This window comes from Lithobates pipiens, unplaced genomic scaffold (assembly GCF_037356315.1).
Source record: "Lithobates pipiens isolate NorthernLeopardFrog02 unplaced genomic scaffold, aLitPip1_a1.2 Scaffold_10, whole genome shotgun sequence".
In the NCBI taxonomy this organism is placed as follows: Eukaryota; Metazoa; Chordata; class Amphibia; order Anura; family Ranidae; genus Lithobates; species Lithobates pipiens.
The window spans coordinates 216,432,343-216,438,342 of NW_027507686.1; positions in this window are offsets into that span (position 1 = coordinate 216,432,343).

The window sequence follows — 6,000 nt, forward strand, 5'->3', positions numbered from 1 at the left end:
AGACCCAAGGGGCAGTCAGTAAATTCCACAGCAGTGCTGTGCAGACACCATGTTTTTTTGCATGCATGCATGCGCTTTATCCAGTCATGACCCTGGCCATGGACACAGTAATATATAGAGGAATCTTAGGAGAATGGGCAAGCTCATATTATTACTAATGCCTTGGGTATGATGGCACCACCTCCCTCCCTCACATCACTGATTAATAGTACTATCAACATTTATTTATAAAAAAAAAAAGTTAACTTTTTATAACTTGATCTATCTTAGAAATCGCCAGTTAAACTCGAATAATACAAATTAAAGAGAGGGGGGGGGGGGGGGGAATTTTTTTATACAATTAATATTAATATTAGTTGCTTATGGACAAATGTATTGTTACAAGTCTTTGTCATTTTTTTTTTTTTTTATCCATTTAATAAACTTTGTCATTTATGTAATAAAATCCCACTGGAGGTTATTCATAACAGTGGACATTTCAAGAACCAGTTCCACAATTCCCATCAGTCCTAAGCACTTTATTTGAGATAATTTTGTGGATTGTGTGTGTCTACCATCTCCAAAGGTTTCCCAGCATTTGTGGCCGTTCCGTTGTTATTCAGGTTTTAAATAGCACCAACAGTTTGCACATTGCTTTACAACATGAGGGCAGACATTACAGCTACATTACAATTTGGTACAAGAGGTGTCAGAGGGCCCTGTCCTATCCCCTTCAAAATTTGGCACCAAATCCATTTTTGAGCAGTTCTCTCAACGTAAAATTAGTTTAATCTGTTTTGAGTGAAGGCAACTATTAAAGTGGTTGTAAACCCTTACAAACCACTTTGACCTACAGGTAAGCCTAGATTAAGGCTTACCTGTAGGTCCAAGCAATATCTCCTAAACCTATATGGTTTAGGAGATATTTGCCCGAAAACTGGCACCGCTGTCTACGGCGCATGCACCGTAGACAGCGGCGCACTGAGCGCGGCATTTCCAAGAATGGAGCTGGCGTGCGTGTCGACTCCTGTGCGCATGCCCGGGAGTGACGTCATCGCCGAATGACATCGGCGGAGCTGCGAGACGCCACCAACAAGATGGATGCGGCGGACTACAGGGGACAGCGGTGACTTCGCTGGCTCCTGTGTCAGGTAAGTGACACATAATGGGCTACTATGCGATGCATAGTAGTCCATTATGCTTTGCCTTTGCAGGGAATGAAAGAGGAAGTAAACCCATCAGGGTTTACTTACTCTTTAATGTTACTGCTATAATGCTGCATAATTGTGTGCCTCCAACCTTGTGATGAAGGGGGAAGACCCTTTCCTATTCCAGGAGTACTGCACCCACATGCACAAAGTAAGCTCCAAGAGGACATGGTTTTATGGGTTTGGTGTGGAGGACCTTGAGGGGCTTGCAAAGAGACCTGACCCCAACTTTATTGAACACCTTTCAGGTAAATTTTTATGAGGTTATCAAGCGAGATCTTCTTATCTAAGATCAGTATTTGTACTCGTAGACACACTTATGGCTGAATTCCCACTCTTTAATCTTTGTGTAAAGCTTTCCCAGAAGAGCAGAGGAGAAGAGATATTGTGGGTGTTAAAAGATTCAATAAACGAACGACTTTCCAAACTACAAATCATTATCACGAATACATATATTAATATCGAATTTCAACTAATACAAACAAAATTATAGTGCATATAACAAATTAATTCAACATGATTCGAGATTCAGTATAACTCGTATCGACACTACCGAAATAACGAATTATCCGAAAACGTAACATAACAAATATAATAGAATGAAATTATGTATTTTACGAATGACGGCGAACCAAAACTAAACATAATTTTCTGTTGTGCGCAAGTCTACTAAAATAAGGTGGACCTTTTTCTGTGTGAAATGCAGAGCCACTTAGGTGTGAACTTGGCTTAAAGGATAGTGCAGAGAAGGGCAACAAACTGATAAGAGGCATGGAGGAGGAGCTCGGGTATGAGGGAAGATTAGAGGAACTGAATTTATTCTCTCTTGAGAAGAGGAGATTAAGGGGGGATATGATCACCATGTACAAATATATAAGGGGTCCATATAGTGAACTTGGTGTTGAGTTATTCACTTTACAGTCAACACAGAGAACAAGGGGGCACTCTTTACACCTAGAGGAAAAGATTTAATCTACAAATAGGGAAAGGTTTCTTCACAGTAAGAGCTGTGAAAATGTGGAATAGACTCCCTCCAGAGGTGGTTCTGGCCAGCTCAGTAGATTGCTTTAAGAAAGGCCTGAATTCTTTCCTAAATGTACATAATATAACTGGGTACTAACATTTATAGGTAAAACTGATCCAAGGAAAATCCAATTTTCTTGGTGTTATTTTTTATTTTTTTTCCACCTTCCTCTGGATCAACTGTGGGTATAGGATTGGGTATATGGGATTATATGATTATATATAATTTTTTTTTTTTTTATGGTTGAACTAGAAGGACTTGTCTTTTTTTTCAACCTAACTATGCAACTATGTTGCATGTGATATCTGGGTCAAGTGACCCATTTTTTCCAAATCTTGCATTTGATATTAAAAATGTAAATTCACTAACCCTTTATGCGGTATTTACTTCAAAAAGAATATCTGCTCGATAAATGCCACAAAAAAAATAAAATAAAAATGTATGTATGCCTTAACCACTTGCCAACCGTGTTATAGCCAAAATTCGGCTACAGTGCGGTCATCAAGTTTTGGGAAGGTGTCTGTTGACCCGACACCCCATCCCAGGGGGGTGTGCGCTGTCATCGATGTGTCCTTTGGACACAGCTGATCACAGATCGAGATGAAGAGCAAATCACAGCAGGCATTTACAAAGTGATCAGCTGTGTCCAATCACAGCTGATGCCATGTGAACAAATGCCTGTTATCCGCATTTCCTTTCCTCAGCACTGTCGCATTGTGCAAAAAGGAAGGCTGATAAGTCTATCCTGTGATAGCACAAATTTACTCTGATAATCAGCGAACTGATCATCCATTAGTGTCCCCTCCTCAGTGCCACTGTTCTGTTGAGAAGTGCTCCCCATCGGATAGTGCCCGGCCAGAAGGGCGCATGCACTGTACGTAACAGCACAACAGCTGATTTTTAACATCAGCTGTTGAGACGGCGCAGACGCACAATAGCTGACAGAATTTTTATTTTCTGTCAGATCGTGCCCGGCACTACCGTGGAGAGTTCATGTCCATGATGGGCGGTTTTCTACACATTGTGGGCGGAATTAGATGGCCTGTGCAGCAAAAAAAAATTAAACTTTCATGGGCTGATTTTTACATTTCTCCATCACAAATTTTTATTTATTTTGCTGCACTGGCCATCTAATTTCGCCCACAATGTGTACAAAAAACCGCCCATCATGGACATGAACTCTCCATGGGAGCGCCGGGCACGATCAGACAGAAAATAAAAATTCTGTCGGCTATGGTACGCCTACGCCATCAACAGCTGATGTTAAAATCAGCTGTTGTGCTGTTACATACAGTGCATGCGCCCTTCAGGCCGGGCACGTCTCGACAGAACGGCGCCTCATCAGTGCAGCATGTCAGTGCCACCTATAAGTGGTCATCAGTGAAGAAAAATTACTTATTTGCCAGATTTTATACAAAAAATAAAATTTAATTTATTATTTAATAATATATATATATATATTTTTTTTTTTTCTTTTAACAAAAACTAAAAACCCAGTGGTGAGTAAATACTGCAAAAAGAGAGCCCTGTCTAAAAAAAAAAAAAAAAGATATAATATTTCATATGGGTACAGTGTTGCATGCGAGCAATTGTCATTCAAAATGAGATAGCGCTGTGAGCTTAAAACTGGCCCGGGCAGGAAGGGGGTAAAAGTGCTCAGTAGGTAAGTGATTAAATAATTAATGGTCCAGGCTAGGGATGAGCTCGGTGTTCGACTCGAACATCGGCCGTTCATCTGTTCAGCGAATTCAGAACTTTGTGGACCGTTCGCACCAAATTTGTGTGGTACGAACGGCCTACAATGCACTACACCATTGCAGTGCATTGCTGGCTCATGATTGGCCAAACATGCACTGTGACCCCACATGCTTGGCCAATCACAGCGCCAGCAGCGAGGAGAGCCATAATTGACCATAGGCAGGTTGCCTGTGGCCAATTATATCTCACGGGGTTTAGTACACGACCCACAATATATAAGGCCGCCAGTGCGGCAGCCTTGAGTAGTGTGTTCTGGCGTGCAGGGAAAGGGCAAGATACACAGGGACAGTGTTCTTTTCTCAGCTATCTGCAGGAGTTAAAGTGGATGTTGTGTGCCTCCAGCACAGTATACACCTGAAGATACCCTTTATTGCTGGTGTTGTCTGTTGCATATCTTGCATATTAGCCTTTAAAATTAGCACTTTTGATTTTGAACTTTAGAGTCCCATAGACTTTAATAGGGTTCTAAAGTTCGTACGAATTTTTGGTCCGTTCGAAGGTTCTGGTGCGAACCAAACCGGGGGTGTTTGGCTCATCTCTAGTTCAGGCATGCAATATTTAAGGAATATACGAACTTTGTTTGGGAAGGAGGTGGCACACCTCAATAGGCGGAACATGGTTGTGTTATCAAAAGCACAACTTGTTCTTCAAGATCCAGGACATTGGCCTTTTCCTCCAGACTCAACTTCATCGCTCTTTGTTCTATAAAGTCCCTCAGAAGTGTCCACTGGAAAAGAAGTAATGCCTGATAGATAGGATGTCATGCAATAAAAATACAGATTGGTTTCATGCAATAAATACTGCACATGTCCAACGAATAAAGCATGTCTTATTTTACAAGTGTTTTTTGATGAAAGGCAAAAAAACTTTTGTAAAAATGCTAAAAGCTATTTACTAATCCCAAAGCAATGAATACCATTTCATGAATTGAGCCCGTTGTCTGTGGTTTAGAGCACAGTTTTCGCTTATTTCCAAAGTTGTCTGAAATGCATCATCACTGTAGCTCAAACATAATGGGATTTTTGTTTGTCACAGTAAAATCCTTTTCTTGGAATCCATTGAAGGATACAGGAAGTCTTTCACCTTTTGCTTTTACCGCTGCCTACAGAAGGATTAGGCAATGGAAAACAAAAATTATTGTAGTCCAGTCCAGGATAACCTGTCCTACTAATTACCCCTATACTAGGATGTCTCAGTTTTGGTAGCAAAGCAGTACTGAGAGCATAATCAAAACACAGAGGGGTGAGACCAGAGATCCCTCAACGGACTCTAAGAAATGGATTTCATGGCGAGTACAAAAATTGTGTTTTTTTTTCCCCATCCATTGAAGGGACACAGACACAAATCTTTCGACCACTGGACATCAAAAAAGCAGTCCAAATGAGTGGTGGACAACAAAAGCAATCACTAAGCGGCCAACCATAAACAATAGGAAAAAAAATAATTGAGACTGCTTACCGTTAGGGAGCTGCTTGAAGCAGATATCATATGAAGCCACAATCTCTAACTGGTAGAAGAATATTGTAACAGAAAAGACCAGGTGGCAGTCTTGCATAGAGAAAAAAGTTGCTTGATGCCAGAAAGTTCAAGAAACACTCACAAAACTAACAATCTTGAAAGCAAAAGGAGCAAACTGCTCTTTAACCACTTCAGCCCCAGAAGAATTTACCCACTTCCTGACCAGACCACTTTTTGCGATTCGGCACTATCGCTTTAACTGACCATTGCACGGTCGTGCGACGTGGCTCCCAAACAAAATTGAGGTCTTTTTTTTTTTCACAAATAGAGCTTTCTATTGGTGATATTTGATCACCCCTGTGGTTTTTATTTTTTGCACTATAAACAAGAAAAAGAGCGACAATTTTGAAAAAAAATGCATTATTTTTTATATTTTGCTATAATAAATATCTCCCAAAAATATATATTTCCTCAGTTTATGCCGATATACATATTTTTGGTAAAAAAAATTGCAATAATCGATTATTGATTGGTTTGCGCAAAAGTTATAGCGTTTACAAAATAGGGGATAGT